The sequence below is a fragment of the Coregonus clupeaformis genome, chromosome 18 (assembly GCF_020615455.1).
Source record: "Coregonus clupeaformis isolate EN_2021a chromosome 18, ASM2061545v1, whole genome shotgun sequence".
In the NCBI taxonomy this organism is placed as follows: Eukaryota; Metazoa; Chordata; class Actinopteri; order Salmoniformes; family Salmonidae; genus Coregonus; species Coregonus clupeaformis.
This window is the reverse complement of record NC_059209.1, coordinates 19,988,451-20,007,068: the sequence shown is the minus strand read 5'-3', so window position 1 is coordinate 20,007,068 and position 18,618 is coordinate 19,988,451. Positions and strand designations below refer to the sequence as shown.

General features: G+C 41.1%; 1 protein-coding gene and 1 long non-coding RNA gene across 6 annotated transcripts in view; both read left to right on the top strand.

Moving 5' to 3' along the window:
• The window catches only part of trpm3 (transient receptor potential cation channel, subfamily M, member 3), a 309,076-nt gene that overhangs the window by 44,356 nt on the left and 246,102 nt on the right, over positions 1-18,618 (top strand). The gene's annotated exons all lie outside the window — the stretch shown is intronic.
• On the top strand, positions 7,699-10,861 carry LOC121551959. Its single transcript, XR_005997123.2, has 4 exons — positions 7,699-8,024; positions 8,783-9,263; positions 9,530-9,844; positions 10,065-10,861. It is a non-coding gene; the product is annotated as an uncharacterized LOC121551959 (long non-coding RNA).

Here is an 18,618-nt window from a genome sequence, read left to right as displayed (position 1 = left end):
TTTCACCCTGGCCATCCCACTCCACTGTCGCTATGGCTCTGACCCAGGCCCACCTGTTGCATCATTGCAACATCTAGGCTACGTGGTCTGCTTGGTCTAGTGTGAGACCCAGACAGTTATGTATGGGGTCAGAATAATAATAGTGTACATTGCTATTCAGTTGTGAAGGGTTGCACTTGATGGGCATATTTCGAATGCAGAATAAAATGTCTGTGTGTGTAAACATTTTTGTGGGTGTGTTGCTACAAGAGTATGTGTCAAAGAGAGTGTGTATGTCTGTGCTGGCAAGCGCAAGTATTTTGATTTGATTTACTAGGATCCCTATTAGCCGACACCAATGGCAACAGCTAGTCTTACTGGGGTCCGAAATATAAAAAAAAATACATTACAGACAAAATACTTTACAATTTACATACAGTGTGTGTGCATCTATCAGTTGCACATTCATGTCAGTACATACACACAACAAGTAGGTCACATGGGGGAGAGGCGTTGTGCCGTGAGGTATTGCTATTATTTTTTAATTTATTTTTAATTTTTTAATTTATTTTATTAACCAGGTTTACTGTTCACTTGTGCTATAGAATTTTTTACATTTTAGTCATTTAGCAAACACTCTTATCCAGAGCGACTTACAGTTAGTGAGTGCATACATATATATTTGTTTTCATACTGGCCCCCCGTGGGAATCAAACCCACAACCCTGGCGTTGCAAGTGCCTTGCTCTACCAACTGAGCTACAAGGGACTATGTAAGATGGAAGGGAGTTTCCTTGAATTTGTGTCAGTGCTGTGTGTAAATTGCCTATGCAAACAATTTGGAATTTCCAACACATTGTTTCTTGTAAAAACAAGAAGTGACGCAGTCAGTTTTTCCTCAACTCTTAGCCAAGAGAGACTGGCATGCATAGTATTAATATTAGCCCTCTGATTACAATGGCCAGCTATAGCTTATCTAGGTCTTTCTTTGCAGCACTTGGCCATATGACTGGACAATAAACAAGATAAGATCAAACTAGAGCCTGCAGGACTTGCTTTGTGGAGTGTGGTGTCAAAAAAGCATTGCATCTCTTTATTACGTACAGAACTCTCCCCATCTTTACAGCTATTGAATCTGTATGTTTTGACCATGACTGTTTACAATCTAAGGTAACACCAAGTAATTTATTCTCCTCAACTTGTTCAACAGCCACACCATTCATTACCAGATTCAGCTGAGGACTAGAACTTAGGGAATGATTTGTACCAAATACAATGCTCTTAGTTTTAGAGATGTTCAGTACCAGTTTATTACTGGCCACTCATTCCAAAACAGACTGCAACTCTTTAAGGGTTTCAGTGACTTCATTAGCTGTGGTTGCTGATGTGTATATGGTTGTGTCATCACCATACATGGACACACATGCTTTGTTTAATGCCAGTGACAGGTCATTGGTAAAAATAGAAAAGAGTAGAGGGCCTAGAGAACTGCCCTGCGGTACACCACACTTTAGATGTTTGACATTAGAGAAGCTTCCATTAAAGAAAACCCTCTGAGTTCTATTAGATAGCTCTGAATCCACGATATGGCAGAGGTTGAAAAGCTATAACACAAGTTCTCTCAACAACAGGTTATGGTCAATAATATCAACGGCACAGTGCTTAATTTGAGCTGGATCCTGCCGGAACAGGATTCGGCACCTCTCAGATTTGACTTTGTTTGTTCCGGCACCTATTTGCCCAGATCCGGTACCTCTTGCAGCATGATTTAATAACTGTTTCAATATTCGCACTGTAGACATTCTAATAAAAGTGATCAGCATTAAAATCAAGTTGCCTCCTCGTTAATTCTCCCACCCCCCAGAAAGGCCATCATGTAAAAGCACGGTGATCCTTCTGTGTAATCATCCTATCCTGCCACACTGATTCCAGACCTGCTCTCTTATTTGTACATAGAGGTTATAGGGAGGGCCGCTGGGGTAAGTAACTGATCTTGACACAGGTCTTGGTAGTGGTGGTCAGCTAGTGAAGAGGTCCCTACGTAATCACGCCAGTTCAGCGTCACCACCGGCACCTCCACTAGCTAGTAGGCCTACTAGCAAGTCAGACTCAGCGGGAGAGGGAGACGGGGAGCTTGGGGAGAGGGAGGGGGGGGCAGTGCATCTACTGACGAAGTGCTCAGAGCAGGTGCAATTTGCAGTTCAAGAACAAGCAAATGTGTAACACCTGGCTTGTCATGCAGAATTCAAAGTTGGGCTGTACAACATGCAAAAAGGCAGGGAGCTTGGGTCTAGAAATTACTGGAGGAATTAAAGTATTAAAAGAGTGGGTGGAATGTACAGTAAGTTAACATCCTCTGCCTCAGACGTAAAAAGAATAACAACAAAGATGCCCACACCAAGGTGGCAGCAAGCCTTGTAGACAGGGCTAAAGAGGACACCCAGGTTGTACAGTGAGGGAAAAAAGTATTTGATCCTCTGCTGGTTTTGTACGTTTGCCCACTGACAAAGAAATGATCAGTCTATAATTTTAACGGTAGATTTATTTGAACAGTGAGAGACAGAATAACGACAAAAAATCCAGAAAAATGCATGTCAACAATGTTATAAATTGATTTGCATTTTAATGAGGGAAATAAGTATTTGACCCCCTCTCAATCAGAAAGATTTCTGGCTCCCAGGTGTCTTTTATACAGGTAACGAATAGAGATTAGGAGCACATTCTTAAAGGGAGTGCTCCTAATCTCAGTTTGTTACCTGTATAAAAGACACCTGTCCACAGAAACAATCAATCAATCAGATTCCAAACTCTCCACCATGGCCAAGACCAAAGAGCTCTCCAAGGATGTCAGGGACAAGATTGTAGACCTACACAAGGCTGGAATGGGCTACAAGACCATCGCCAAGCAGCTTGGTGAGAAGGTGACAACAGTTGGTGCGATTATTCGCAAATGGAAGAAACACAAAATAACTGTCAATCTCCCTCGGCCTGGGGCTCCATGCAAGATCTCACCTCGTGGAGTTGCAATGATCATGTGAACGGTGAGGAATCAGCCCAGAACTACACGGGAGGATCTTGTCAATGATCTCAAGGCAGCTGGGACCATAGTCACCAAGAAAACAATTGGTAACACACTACGCCATGAAGGACTGAAATCCTGCAGCGCCCGCAAGGTCCCCCTGCTCAAGAAAGCACATATACAGGGCCGTCTGAAGTTTGCCAATGAACATCTGAATGATTCAGAGGAGAACTGGGTGAAAGTGTTGTGGTCAGATGAGACCAAAATCGAGCTCTTTGGCATCAACTCAACTCGCCGTGTTTGGAGGAGGAGGAATGCTGCCTATGATCCCAAGAACACCATCCCCACTGTCAAACATGGAGGTGGAAACATTATGCTTTGGGGGTGTTTTTCTGCTAAGGGGACAGGACAACTTCACCGCATCAAAGGGACGATGGACGAGGCCATGTACCGTCAAATCTTGGGTGAGAACCTCTTTCCCTCAGCCAGGGCATTGAAAATGGGTCGTGGATGGGTATTCCAGCATGACAATGACCCAAAACACACAGCCAAGGCAACAAAGGAGTGGCTCAAGAAGAAGCACATTAAGGCCCTGGAGTGGCCTAGCCAGTCTCCAGACCTTAATCCCATAGAAAATCTGTGGAGGGAGCTGAAGGTTCGAGTTGCCAAACGTCAGCCTCGAAACCTTAATGACTTGGAGAAGATCTGCAAAGAGGAGTGGAACAAAATCCCTCCTGAGATGTGTGCAAACCTGGTGGCCAACTACAAGAAACGTTTGACCTCTGTGATTGCCAACAAGGGTTTTGCAACCAAGTACTAAGTCATGTTTTGCAGAGGGGTCAAATACTTTTTTCCCTCATGAAAATGCAAATCAATTCATAACATTTTTGACATGCGTTTTTCTGGAATTTTTTGTTGTTATTCTGTCTCTCACTGTTCAAATAAACCTACCATTAAAATTATAGACTGATCATGTCTTTGTCAGTGGGCAAACGTACAAAATCAGCAGGGGATCAAATACTTTTTTCCCTCACTGTAATTAACACTCAAAATGAAAAAAAATAGACGCTACAGCCAGAATCTTCAGAAAAGCCTTAGGAGGCTAAACGTCACAGCCACAGGCCCTGCAAGAAATTGACTCTCAGGAGTTATATGGACTTGACATGGGGAAAGTCATTGTGGCAGGTTTTGAAAACTCAGGTAGGACATTTTTCCCCTTGCAAACGTGTTCTGTACTGTGAAGGTAATCTCTATGTGCTTCATATTATCACATAGGCAGGAGGCATATATATTCTCATATGTGTGTTCTGCTGTAGCCTACATTGATTTATTTTATTTGAAGTTATATTCCGATATTGTGATATTTGTTCTACTGCTACATTGATGTCTTAAAAATTATATCAAATTCAGGTCTTGTAAGCCCCACAACTGAGTATGTGTGCATATGCATAGGGCGGGTGTTCTACAGTGTCGTCTACATTTTTCAATGAATCAGCACCTTGGTGAGTGGTGTCCGTTTCACCACCATAGATAGTAGGCTACTTGGCTGTTTACTCTGTCTGCTGCGCTGCTACGTTTTGTTTGACTTTTTTTTGGACACTCTTGCGCTCACTATGTGTTCCGGGACCTCCCGATTTACAAATTAAGCACTGCAAAGGCTGCACTGAAATCTAACAGTACAGTTCCCGCAATCTTCTTATCAATTTTCTTCAATAAATCATCAGTACATGTTGAGTGCCTTGCTCTATAAGCATGATGAAAGTCAGTTGTTAATTTGTTTACAGAGAAATAGCATTGTATTTGGTCAAACACCATTTTCCCAACAGTTTGCTAAGAGCTGGCAGCAAGCTGATTGGTCTGCTGTTAGAACCAGTAAAGGCCACTTTACCACTCTTGGGTAGCGGAATGACTTTGGCTTCCCTCTAGGCCCGAGGACAAAGACTTTCCTCTAGGCTCAGATTAAAGATTTGACAGATAGGAGTGGCTATAGAGTCAGCTACCATCCTCAGTAGCTTTCCATCTAAGTTGTCAATGCCAGGAGGTTTGTCATTTTCCACCTCTCCCACACTAACTTTACAAAATTCAAACTTACAATGCTTTTCTTTCATTATTTGTTTTTTTATGCATGAGTACGATGGCTCACTGTTCGTTGTTGGCATTTCCTGCCTAAATTGGCCACTTCGCCAATGAAGTAATCATTCAAATAAATGGCAACATCAAATGGTTTTGTAATGAATAAGCCATTTGATTCAATGAAAGATGGAGTTGAATTTGTCTTTCTGCCCATTTCATTTAAAGTACTCCAAAGGTTTTTTGGGTCTTGGCTTCATAATACAGTTTCTTCTTCTTTTCGCATGTGTGTGTGTTATTGCAGGCGTGTGTCTATTTGTGTCTGTACTGAGCACGTGTATGTGGGTGTGTAGGAGTGTTGTGTGGCCTCACTGGTTGGCCGGAGTGATGAGGATGGTGCTGTCTGCTTAAACCTGGCTGGGCTGACAGTTCATTTTTGGGGACACAGCATCGGCGTCACACTGCTAATCTCTGCAAATCAAGTCGACCAGTGATACACAACACATATGGGAGGAGGGAATGGGGACGGAGTGAATATATAAACGGATGGCCTCTCTTCATCTTCCTCATCCCTGTCTTAAAGCCTTAAATGGGGAATCTTGGATTGGTACACTTTGTTGTTTGAATCCCAGATTGCCGCTTTAAACCAGATAATTGCAATATACACTACAGGTCAAAAGTTTTAGAACACCTCATTCAATGGTTTTTCTTTATTTTTACTATTTTCTACATTGTAGAATAATTGTGAAGACATCAAAACTATGAAATAACACATATGGGATCATGTAGTAACCAAAAAAGTGTTCAAATCAAAGTGTATTTTATATTTGAGATTCTTAAAAAAGCCACCCTTTGCCTTGATGACAGCTTTGCACATTCTTGGCATTCTCTCAACCAGCTTCAGATGGAATGCTTTTCCAACAGTCTAGAAGGAGTTCCCACATATGCTGAGCACTTGTTGGCTGCTTTTCCTTCACTCTGCGGTCCAACTCATCCCAAACCAGCTCAATTTGGTTGAGGTCGGGGGATTGTGGAGGCCAGGTCATCTGATGCAGCACTCCATCACTCTCCTTCTTGGTAAAATAGCTCTTACACAGCCTGGAGGTGTGTTGGGTCATTGTCCTGTTGAAAAACAAATGATAATCCCACTAAGCCCAAACCAGATGGGATGGCGTATCGCTGCAGAATGCACACACACTCAAACAATGTGGATGTGGAACAACCCTATGGTATTTGAGGTTGTCAGGATGCACGGTAAATCAGAGACTATTATTATTATTATTATTATTTCTCATCTACACAACAAGATAAGGATCCATGCCAAACCTGGTTCAAGGACATGTCATCATCGCTGACATTTGGCTGCCAGGAGAGACGTGTTAATCCTGCTTTAAATCGAACGTCTGTCAAGCTCTGACGTATCACTATGTGCAAGGGAAACATTAAGCAATCGTGGGAAAAAGGTGTGATGCATTGCTTTGTGGTGTGTGTGTGTGTGTGTTGTGTGTGTGTGTGTGTGTGTGACAAGCCTGATGATGAGACACTAATAGGTTAGTAAACTAAACATCTGTTTCTTCTCCTGATTTAAGAAGAGTGGGATGGTGAGAGAGAGAGGGAGAATAGAGAAAGAGAGACTGGTTAGAGTGGTTTTATCTGACCATGTTTGTTGTTTTGCTAGCCCATCAAATAAAATGTTATTTGTCACATTCTTCGGAAACAACAGGTGTAGACTAACAGTGAAATGCTTACTTACGGGGCCTTCCCAACAATGCAGAGAGAAAGAAAATAGAGAAATAATATAAAAAGAATAACACATAATAATAAATACACAATGAGTAATGATAATTTGGCTATATACACGGTGTACCGAATCGATGTTCAGAGGTATGAACTAATTGGGTAGATATATACATATAAGTAATAATAATATGCCATTTACAAGACGCTTTGACTTACAGTCATGTGTGCATACATTTTTACATATGGGTGGTCCCGGGGATCGAACCCACTACCCTGGCGTTACAAGCGTCATGCTCTACCAATTGAGCTACAGAGGACCAATTGACTAGGCGACCAGATAGATAAACAGTAGCAGCAGCGTACAGTGTATTCAGAAAGCCTAATTCTAAAATTGATCAAATAAAATACAAATCCTTAATCTACACACAATACCCCATGATGACAAAGCTAAAACAAGTTTTTATAAATTTTTGCAGATGTATAAATGATATAAAACAGAAATATTCAGACCCAGTGAAAATCTTACTTTTAAAAGTTACTTTTCTGTTAACTCATACCCAAATAATTATGTTGACGTGTCCAATACTGGTATGTGGCCAAAGCATAAATTGGCAGTTGTGTAAAGTAACAAAGTAGAAATACTTCGTTACTGTACTTCAGTAGTTTTTTGGGGTATCTGTACTTAACCTTACTATTTATATTTCTGTCAACTTTTACTTTTACTTCAATACATAAAAAATAAGTATACTTTTACTCCGATATATTTTCCCTGACACCTTCGTTACTCGCTACAAAATCAAATCAATCTGAAGCTGGAAGTAAAAAACCAATCATTTTGGAAAAAAGATGCAAGCAACATCGGCGAGTCGGCACACTCATGGGTGAACTTGTTTTGCAATGCAGCATGCGACGACCTGCATAGTTGATCCAATCCTCATCAGTTTGGGCAAATCCAAGGGTCCTAAAGTGCAAACCCCCAACCACCGGGAGCCTGTCACTTGCAAAACAGTCATCCACTCAGTAGCACTTTGCACAAGCGTGTCCGACACCGCTCTACCACCACCTCCTGATGAGGACGAACACCCTTGGCTGTATCTAAAATAAATGTTTTATTTTATCGAAATGAAGGATTCATCCTACCGGATGAAATGTCTGTTATGTTCAGGAAATACTAGCGTTCAAGAACTCTACTTCGAACCTAAAAAAAACACATTGAGGTAAGCCTACTAGCTAGAATAACGGTAACATGCTAGCTAACATTAGCTAGCCCACATTTGCTAATGCAACAAGCAGTGTTAGTTAATGCTAGCTAATCCCATATACCCAAATAGTTCACTAGCTAGTAACATTTAAGTCATTTAGCAGACGCTCTTATCCAGAGCGACTTACAGTTAGTGAGTGCATACATTTTCATATTGGCCCCCCGTGGGAAACAAACCCACAACCCTGGCGTTGCAAGCGCCATGCTCTACCAACTGAGCTACAGGGGACTACCTAGTAGCTACCTACTTTAGCTGGCTAAAATGTGCCCAGATTCGGAAGCTTTGTTAGCTAACGCAATCTAACTAAACTGACACGAGCTAACAAGCTTGTTAACTAGCAGTTTCTGAATCTGGGCACATTTTAGTCAGCTAACGTTAGTCTAGCCAAATAGCTTTTCTCTAAACACCTGGTCAAGCTAGCTAACTAATGTTAGCTTTCTGGTGTTAGCTAGACATTTTATTCCTTGTGTTAGTTGATAAAATTGTTCTTACCTAGTTAATTACTGTAGACTTAAGTTAATGACGTAACCTACTAGCTAGATCAATTAACAGTTTTTTCATTGTAATATTAAATGGTGGTCACAAACTCTTACTTAACTAATGTTGTTTATAGCTTTAAAATTAGGATCCTATATGTTAAGTATTTGGTGATGTTAGTTATGTAGCTAAGTAACTGTCTTTCTCGTTTCCTTTCCTTCTTAACGTCTTGAAAGCTTTCCAAGTTTTTGGAGAAGATAAAAACAGAGGCAGTGGAAGCAGTGGGTGGTGAAGCAGCTCAGCCAGGACAGGAAGATGGTGAAGAGGAACAAGAGGAGTGAAGAAGTGGAGTTTTTTGATGTGGCAACGATCCTGAAAAATGATGGTTTTGAGTAGCAGCTGCCGAAGCACCAGTGCTGTGCTTGCCACCTACTCAACTTAGTATCTACAGTCGATGCCCTGAAAGCAACATCCAGTGAGGCTTACAAAAAAGTGTCCAGTTCAACATTTGGCAAGTGCCAAGCACTTTGGAACAAATGCGGAAGATCCACACTTGCAGCCGAAACGGTTGAAGACACTTGCGACCTCCAGCTGCTGTGCCCGAATGCTACAAGGTGGAACTCCTGGTTCATGGCTGTAGAAAGACTCCTAAGGATCGTCAAAGACAAAGGAGAGGCGGCCGTCAAGAGTTCTCTGCACAGACTTCGAGGTTCCAATGTAAGTAAGGATTATGTATTATTTTGTCATAATTTAAGGTCTTGAATGTTGTCTAAATCTGTTGCAGTGTTTCCTGACCCTTTGCCTGGGGATTAATAACTGTTTCCCATGTTGTAGCCATACACTATCATTGATCCATTTAGTCAACTACTCATCCAGCTAACTACTGTAGTTAAATCAATTGAAATGGTTAGTGGTCCCCTTTGTATAGGGTTAGGAAACAGTAGTGTTATTATTATTATTTTAATTTTTTAATTTTTTCATAGGTTCAATTCAGCTGAACTCACCTTCCTTACAGAGTATGCTGCCACCATGAGCCCAGTTGCAAAGGCCATCAACATCCTGCTGGCTGAAACCAATGTCCAGATGGGGTGGCTACTTCCAACTATCAACCTGCTGGTCACAAAACTTGACCAAATCAAGTTGTCCCTGAAGTACTGTAAGCCTCTGGTGGATGCGCAACAACTGGAACTGAAGAAGCGCTTCAGCCACGTTTCACGACCCTGAGCTGATCGCAGCTGCAATCCTTCTCCCCAAATTCAAAACAACGTGGACAAAGGATGACGCCACCATCAGAATGGGTAAGACAACGTGGTTAATTAATAGTATTTTATTATTCATAAACAACTGTGTATAGTGTACATTTTGACACTTCATAGATTTGAGAACCACCCATTTAAACTACAATCCTGACTTTGTGGTTCAGTCCAATGGGTAGCCTACTTAGCCCTGTTGCTTGGGGATGGATTAATGTAGGCTCATAACGGCATGATTTCTATTGTCATCTTCCTTGTATTTCAGGAATGGACTACATCAAGGACCACCTGGCTGCAGCTAGGTGATGGCACCAGTTCATCAGATGAGGAGGACTTCTTCTCCGCCATGAAGACGTCTCAAGCACAAGAAAGCTCCAAACAGCTGGACGGATACCTGGCCTGTTCAGCTGATCATATGGAGTTGCTCAAGTCCTTCCCGGCAGTCTGTAAGCTGTCTCTGAGGCTAAACACACCCTTAGCTGCATGTGAAAGGCTGTTCAGCATTGCAGGACTTGTTTTCAGCCCCAGGAGAGCAAGGCTGGATTCCAGAAACTTTAAAAACCAGCTTTTACTGAAGATGAACCGTAAATTCTTCAACTTCAAGTAATGACAGCTTAACGCTAGCAAGCCCAAGGACACGGATGCCTTATGCGTTTTGTTAATTTATGTTTAAAATTCACAAGTTATAGTTGTCCTTGTTACAAAGGCATGACCTGACACACTGATTTCTAATACAGTTCTATCAGTGGTGATGTCCTCATATTCCTACAGTGAGGTTGTGTGCAGTTCTGTACATGTACTTTTGATTTAAAAAAATAAATAAATGATGAGCTTATGTATAGGGTTCTATTATAGGATGTTTTTTCTAAAGCAAAGTGACTGTGATTGTAAGTGGGTACGTTTACTGGCTATATTCCTTCATTATTAAGGCATAATTGTATTTTGTCTGTGAGAGATGTATTCTGAAGTGTTACCTATTTGAGAATCCACTTTTTGTATCCGTAAGACTTACCTTTCAGAAAAGCTCAAACCAAATAAAAGGTCAGGCTGTTTTGCTTTTTGGATTTACGTTTCATACTTTTACTTTTGATACTTAAGTACATGTACCTTACGGCTATTTAATATCAGGTACTTTAAGACTTTTACTCAAGTAGTATTCTAATGGGTGACTTTCACTTTTACTTGAGTCATTTTCCAGTAAGGTATCTTTACTTTTACTCAAGTATGGCTTTTGGGTACTTTTTCCACCACTGCTTAATATAAGGAATTTGATGTGTAACATTTACTTTTACTCAAGTATGATGATAGAGTACTTTTTCCACCACTAAATTGGAGAAAAAAAATGAAAGACCATTAATAAAACGCTTGCTATGATGGATGGAATACTCCTGAGGATGCGCTCGAGTCAATCAGCAGTCCACTTGCATTAACATTTGTAATGACCGGTATATACCTACCCAACATTACAACAAAGAAAAGCTGCTTTTAACATCCTTAATTTCCATGTTTTGGAGGGGAAACTATTTCACTCATATTCATAAAAATCCGTAAATACTGGGCAGTTACTTTATGAACTAATCATGTTTTTATTTCAACAACAACAAATACATTTTTTTTTAAACAAGCACTGGACATGGTTTCATTTCAACAATAAGCAAGGTAAGACGAATAAAAAAAAGCAAAGTTGCATACGAGATGGACATGTTCAGTTCAACAACAAAATGTACTGTACACCATGTTTACATTGATAAAGCAACCTACTCAAAGTTGCAATAGGTGACAGTGTGGAACCACATAGCACAAATAATTTGATACATAAGCCATCTGTAAATCAAATGATTTGTAGTACGGTACCTTGCAAAAGTATTAATCCCCCTTGGTGTTTTTCCTATTTTGTTGCATTACAACCTGTAATTTAAATTGATTTTTATTTGGATTTCATGTAATGGACATACACAAAATAGGCCAAATTGGTGAAGTGAAATGGAAAAAATAACTTGTTTCAAAAAATTCTAAAGAATAAATAACAAAAAAGTGGTGCGCGCATACAGTGGGGAAAAAAAGTATTTAGTCAGCCACCAATTGTGCAAGTTCTCCCACTTAAAAAGATGAGAGAGGCCTGTAATTTTCATCATAGGTACACGTCAACTATGACAGACAAAATGAGAAAAAAAATCCAGAAAATCACATTGTAGGATTTTTAATGAATTTATTGGCAAATGATGGTGGAAAATAAGTCTTTGGTCAATAACAAAAGTTTCTCAATACTTTGTTATATACCCTTTGTTGGCAATGACACAGGTCAAACGTTTTCTGTAAGTCTTTACAAGGTTTTCACACACTGTTGCTTGTATTTTGGCCCATTCCTCCATGCAGATCTCCTCTAGAGCAGTGATGTTTTGGGGCTGTCGCTGGGAAACACAGACTTTCAACTCCCTCCAAAGATTTTCTATGGGGTTGAGATCTGGAGACTGGCTAGGCCACTCCAGGACCTTGAAATGCTTCTTACGAAGCCACTCCTTCGTTGCCCGGGCGGTGTGTTTGGGATCATTGTCATGCTGAAAGACCCAGCCACGTTTCATCTTCAATGCCCTTGCTGATGGAAGGAGGTTTTCACTCAAAATCTCACGATACATGGCCCCATTCAATCTTTCCTTTACACGGATCAGTCGTCCTGGTCCCTTTGCAGAAAAACAGCTCAAAAGCATGATGTTTCCACCCCCATGCTTCACAGTAGGTATGGTGTTCTTTGGATGCAACTCAGCATTCTTTGTCCTCCAAACATGACGAGTTTAGTTTTTACCAAAAAGTTATATTTTGGTTTCATCTGACCATATGACATTCTCCCAATCCTCTTCTGGATCATCCAAATGCACTTCAGACGGGCCTGGACATGTACTGGCTTAAGCAGGGGGACACGTCTCGCACTGCAGGATTTGAGTCCCTGGCGGCGTAGTGTGTTACTGATGGTAGGCTTTGTTACTTTGGTCCCAGCTCTCTGCAGGTCATTCACTAGGTCCCCCCGTGTGGTTCTGGGATTTTTGCTCACCGTTCTTGTGATCATTTTGACCCCACGGGGTGAGATCTTGCGTTGAGCCCCAGATTGAGGGAGATTATCAGTGGTCTTGTATGTCTTCCATTTCATAATAATTGCTCCCACAGTTGATTTCTTCAAACCAAGCTGCTTACCTATTGCAGATTCAGTCTTCCCAGCCTGGTGCAAGTCTACAATTTTGTTTCTGGTGTCCTTTGACAGCTCTTTGGTCTTGGCCATTGTGGAGTTTGGAGTGTGACTGTTTGAGGTTGTGGACAGGTGTCTTTTATACTGATAACAAGTTCAAACAGGTGCCATTAATACAGGTAACGAGTGGAGGACAGAGGAGCCTCTTAAAGAAGAAGTTACAGGTCTGTGAGAGCCAGAAATCTTGCTTGTTTGTAGGTGACCAAATACTTATTTTCCACCATAATTTGCAAATAAATTCATTAAAAATCCTACAATGGGATTTTCTGGAATTTTTTTTCTCAATTTGTCTGTCATAGTTGACGTGTACCTATGATGAAAATTACAGGCCTCTCTCATCTTTTTAAGTGGGAGAACTTGCACAATTGGTGGCTGACTAAATACTTTTTTTCCCCACTGTATGTATTCATCCCCTTTGCTATGAAGCCCCTAAATAAGATCTGGTGCAACCAATTACCTTCAGAAGTCACATAATTAGTTAAATAAAGTCTGTCACATGATCTCAGTATATATATATATATATATATATATATATATATATATATATATATATATATATATATATACACACACCTGTTCTGAAAGGCCCCAGAGTCTGCAACACCACTAAGCAAGGGGCACCACCAAGCAAGCGGCACCATGAAGGCCAAGGAGCTCTCCAAACAGGTCAGGGACAAAGTTGTGGAGAAGTACAGATCAGGGTTGGGTTATAACAAAATATAAAAAACTTTGAACATCCCACGGGGCACCATTAAATCCATTATAATTTTTTTTAAAGAATATGGCACCACAACAAACCTGCCAAGAGAGGGCAGCCCACCAAAACTCACGGACCAGGCAAGGAGGGCATTAATCAGAGAGGCAACAAAGAGACCAAAGATAACCCTGAAGAGCTGCAACGCTCCACAGCGGAGATTGTAGTATCTGTCCATAGGACCACTTTAAGCCGAACACTCCACAGAGCTGGGCTTTACGGAAGAGTGGCCAGAAAAAAGCCAATGCGTAGTGAAAAAAATAAGCAAACACGTTTGGTGTTCACCAAAAGGCATGTGGGAGACTCCCCAAACATATGGAAGAACGTACTCTGGTCAGATTTGGCCATCGAGGAAAACACTATGTCTGGCGCAATCCCAACACCTCTCATCACCCCGAGAACGCCATCCTCACAGTGAAGCATGGTGGTGGCAGCATCATGCTGCGGGACTGGGAAACTGGTCAGATTTGAAGGAAATACTTGAGGGAAACCTGTTTCAGTCTTCCAGAGATTTGAGACTGCAGGACAATGACCCTAAGCATACTGCTAAAGCAACACTTGAGTGGTTTAAGGGGAAACATTTAAATGTCTTGGAATGGCCTAGTCAAAGCCCAGACCTCAATCCAATTGATAATCTGTGGTATGACTTAAAGATTGCTGTACACCAGCGGAACCCATCCAACTTGAAGGAGCTGGAGCAGTTTTGCCTTGCTGCAAAAGGTGGCTCTACAAAGTATTCACTTTGGGGGGATGAATAGTTATGCACGCTCAAGTTCTGTTTTTTTGTGTTATTTCTTGTTTGTTTCACAAAAAAAATATTTTGCATCTTCAAAGTGGTAGGCACGTTGTGTAAATCAAATGATACAACCTGGAATTAAAATGGGGGTTTGTAAGGCACAAAGTAAGAAAAATGCCAAGGGGGGGTGAATACTTTCTCAAGCCACTGTACATAATGTCATTGACATCAAATACCTTACAGTCCACTTCGCTTCAATAGGACTTTAAATGCATGGAAATGGTCATCAAAACAAAGAGTTTCAAGGGGTGAGCCACCCAATAGAACTTGCTCATCTTTCACAACAATGTCCTTGATTTTGTAAAACAATGGCACGTCGACGATGACTTCAACCTATACTGTACGATCAAGCCAAGGTGATAGTCAGCACCTTGATGCTTTAACCATTTCACTGAGATAACGTTTGTGTGCACTGAGACATTCAATCTAGTAGCAATCTCAGGACTTTCTTTCATGGCATTGAGCTGTACAATCTTCCCTGGACCTATGACTAATCTGTCCTGGTTTAAAGGTTCCCGTTTATATGCCATGTGATGTTGGTGCTTTTTGGCTAGTGTCATGGTGATATTTTTGAAACTCTTTGGCTCTGTTTTAAAGAAGTTTGTGTTTCGCTTCATAATGCATACATCTTGTGTGAAGAATCGGCCCAATATTCCTTATACACTGAAGATAATGTATCATGAAATTATGTTTAGGCAAAAGATTCCAATTAGGAAACAAAGACTTGAAGAGCCTAGTATGTCCTTCCAAATATCTTCATCCAAAACGAGGTTAGTGATCGCTGTTCTGATGTCCGAACTTCTTTTTGGACATAGGAAATGATGGCGGAAACATAATGTACAACAAATGTTAAGATCAACGCAAAAAACCCCACAAAATAACAGAATTGGTCAGGAGCCTGTAAAATGGCAGCTATCCATTGCAGCGTCATTCTTCGATCTTGTCTCTGCTTAGGCAACACACGATTCCTTTAGTTGTGCCAATTATGCTGTTTTATTCAAGGGGGAGAGAGACAGAGACACAGTCAAATAACAGATGAAGGGACCCATAGAACTGATCCGATACATGGAATGAATGAGTGGCTAGATACAGAGGAGAGAGGACACTAAATCACCGTCAACATTTCCTTCATTAAAAAACAGACACATATCAAGTTATAAACCCATTTAGAAAACACTGGGGAACAGCACTCCAAGCATTGCCACAAGTATTGGGCTAAGCCCGTCGTACATAAACACAGTCATCTTCTCACTTGATTGCTTTTCATGTTTGCTAATAACTTTTTATGCTGAAGCCCACAGTAACAAGTAATCTAGACAAGTTGGAAACACAGCAACGTTTCACCACCGTCCATGCATGGCTCATCAAAGCTTGATGTATTCTGAAATATGTAGTGAAATCCTACATCTGAAACCTAGCAGATGAATCATACTGATAGCTTCTAGATTTAATCTACAGTATGTACAGCATACTGATGGAAGACTGCAGGTAGAGTGGTAATATCTCCTGGATGGATGATGATGGATCTGACAGGGCCGTGTTGAGGTGTTATCTCTTTTCTCCTTAAGGCCTTCCCACACATGCCACACTGTGCAATCTGACCAAATTAATATATTGATATCAACCTGGCCAGATTGTACAATTTGCTTCAATTTTGTCCTCACATTCTGTGATTGGCTTGTGAAGCTACATCAGCTGGGCATATCAAGCATGGCGTTGAAAGAAAACATCAAGCTGTTGCTGTGTTCCTATTGGTCAGTCACCGGGATCAGCTCGTAACACCAGCCACACTACACGATAAAGGCTCAAAATTCCGGACACTGTCAGAACTTCGTCAGAGCCTACAACCGCACCTAGTGGTACTTAATTTGCAGACCTTGTCACACTGAATGGGCCAAGAAGTCCAGCAATCGTTTACGACCTAAGAATTTGCCCATGATGTGGAAATTTTGTCTGTGACAGCAAAATTGTGAAGTCTGTGCAGGCCTTTACTCAACAAAGGTCATTCCCACCCGTGTGATATCATCTGTCTTTCACTCCAGATCTCTCCTCTGACGTGCATGGCCAAAGCCTTTATAGTTTCGGTGAAAACCTGTGTGTGTGCGTGTACGTGTGTGTGTGTGTCTGCATGTACCGTAGAGTGCTGTCCTCACAGCAGATGTGGCAACAGAGCTGACAGGTGTGACAGATGGTGGCAGTGAATGACGTCACAGAGGTGACAAAAATACTTTTATCAAATGATCATATAAATCCTGCAAGGTTCTCTATCTCTCTCTTCTTTCTGTCTCTCTTCTCCCTCTCTTATCGCCCTTTCTATCTTCCCTGCCTGTGCTGTAAAAGTCTTTAAGTCTGAGTTGTGTAAAAGTGTGGGAGGGACATTGTTTTAATAAGCATTAGCTGTGTTCCACCTACCAAGCAGCCTCATCTATAGACCTGGGTTCATCCTAATTTAGCTAATGGGAGGGAGTGTGTGGGACCACGGCAGCATCTCCAGCACACAAGAGGAAAACCACCCACAGACAAATAGAATAGAACCAGCCACCCCGCAAATACAAAGAGAGAGCCAGCAGTGCACTATAACGAAAAACGGGTATTATCAACAGAAAAAAAAGACTGAAACGTTTTACTGCAGCATACTGTAAGTTATTGTGCATTGTGGGGAAATGTTGTGGGCGTGGAAAGAATTGCTGTATTTCAAATGGTACTATAATTCCAACCCACAGAATACAGTATCTTACCGAATTTGTGGAGCGCCAAAAACCTTTTGACCACTAGTGGGTGAATAGTATTGTTGTTTCTGGCTAATTAACATCCTTTGCCTTGTAAGAGGTTATATTTGTTGCACCCATGAGTGAGAATGCTGTACCAATTTAACTATGTGGTTATAGTGCCCCATCAATTTAAAATGTAAAGGGGACAGATTGGAGTGTCATCAAGTCTTAAACCTGAAATGGTTGAGCATTTTGCAATGTAATTTTGGTCTGTTTTGCCCTGTAGTCGCTGCCAGTTTGGAATCCTTTGTTATGGCCTCTAGAAGTGATATAAAACACAAAATATTAATTCATATTCTGTAATTTTGTAACCATTTTACCTAGCAGCCAACCTGATTGTACCAATCTCTTGTAATTATAGTAAAATACTGTGAAATACAAACCCCTCCCCTCAACAAATGTCATTCATTCATCCATTAATTAATTAATTAATTAATTAATTCATTCATTCATTCATTCATTCATTCCGATTAAGGTAGCATGTTCTTATTTTAACAGTATAATAAAGTCAATTTTACAGTATTGTACTGCGTATAATTACACAGTACTTGCTTTAATACTGTATTTATATTACAGTAGTGTAATATGAAATACAGCATTTTACTTGCCACCAAGCTGCCTGCAGGCTACTGTCAAATTCATGGTAACCCCTTTACAGTGCGTGTGTGTGTGTGTGTGTGTGTGTGTGTGTGTGTGTGTGTGTGTGTGTGTGTGTGTGTGTGTGTGTGTGTGTGTGTGTGTGTGTGTATGTGTGTGTGTGTGTGTGTGTGTAAGACCAGGCACCGCGCAAATGGAGAGTGAGCCAGAAGATCTGCAAACAAGATGTACTCTTCATGTTTAGTCCCCCCCACCCCGCCTCGCCCTGCTCAGCTTGACAAAGACAAAAGTTCCTCTTTAGAAACTCAGAGGCAAGCTCTGATGCTATCGGAAAGTCGGGACACCATTAAAAAAAAGTTGACTCTATTGAAATTACACTCTCCATACCCAGATTGCAGTTGTCAAAGTGTGTGTGCAAGTGTGTGTGGGTGTGTCATGATGACACAATATCTGATTGTCACGGACCTAAATGGCATTTGCTCTCCAATATTGATATCATCAGATATCCCCTCCCCCTCTGTATGTGTGTGACTTCCTGATCTACCTATGTCAGCAGGATATCCATGGAAGCCAAAAGTTCTACTGTATGTCCTAAAATATGTTGGCAGCAGCTGCAAAGGTTTCCCACAGGTTTCATCTACAGCGTAAACCTCTACATGT